Genomic DNA, 861 nt, shown 5'->3' on the forward strand with positions numbered 1-861 from the left:
TATGCATGCATGACATGTTCATAAAGTGTATACATATGTCATACATATAAAATCTATTTAATCAGACCCCCTCATGAAGACTTCCACCACATTTCCTGACCCAAAGGTCTTCTTTCAGTTCTCTGTGGGTATGTGAAGTTCTTTGGTGAGCACATATAGTTGTGGGAAATGAAGGCAAGGCAGGCTAAGGGCTCCAAGATTATGGAGGCCTATGCCATCACTTTACAAATATGAGAAGTAAGGCCCAAAGAAATCATAAAAAAATGGTCATGAGTAATAGGAAGCATAGTTATCTTCAGTCTGTACTGGAAATGGCTGTGAATATTCGAAATGCTATTTCCTCTCTCAGACTGGGAAGGCCAAAAGAGAAGTGTAAATTCATTATCTGTTCAATAAGATTATTTCTAGTGAGACAGAGTTATAACTGCAGAGTTACTAACTTTATGGGTTTGTTTGATTTTGTAACGATAACAACAACAACAACGGCAACAACAATAATAATACATTTATGAAGAAATCTTCCTTCCTTCGGAATCCACAAAGTACTTTCTCTTAGTCAACTACTCTTTTCCTGTTTAAAACAGCAAAATCTATATCAACCACACTTTAATATTACAGGATATTCTAGGTAAAATAGTAAATACATGGGGTGCCTGGGTGGCTCAGGCTGGAAGCAGCCTGCTCTTGATTTAGGCTCATGTCATGATCTCAGTGCTGTGAGATTGAGCCCCGAGTCAGGCCCCATTCACAGTGCAGAGGCTACTCAAGATTATCTCTCTCCCTCTTCCTCTACCCCTCCCCCCACTCGTGAATGCTCACGCTCGCGCTCTCTCTCAAATAAATAAATAAATAAAAATCTTT

The sequence above is a fragment of the Ailuropoda melanoleuca genome, chromosome 8 (genome assembly GCF_002007445.2).
Source record: "Ailuropoda melanoleuca isolate Jingjing chromosome 8, ASM200744v2, whole genome shotgun sequence".
NCBI lineage: Eukaryota > Metazoa > Chordata > Mammalia > Carnivora > Ursidae > Ailuropoda > Ailuropoda melanoleuca.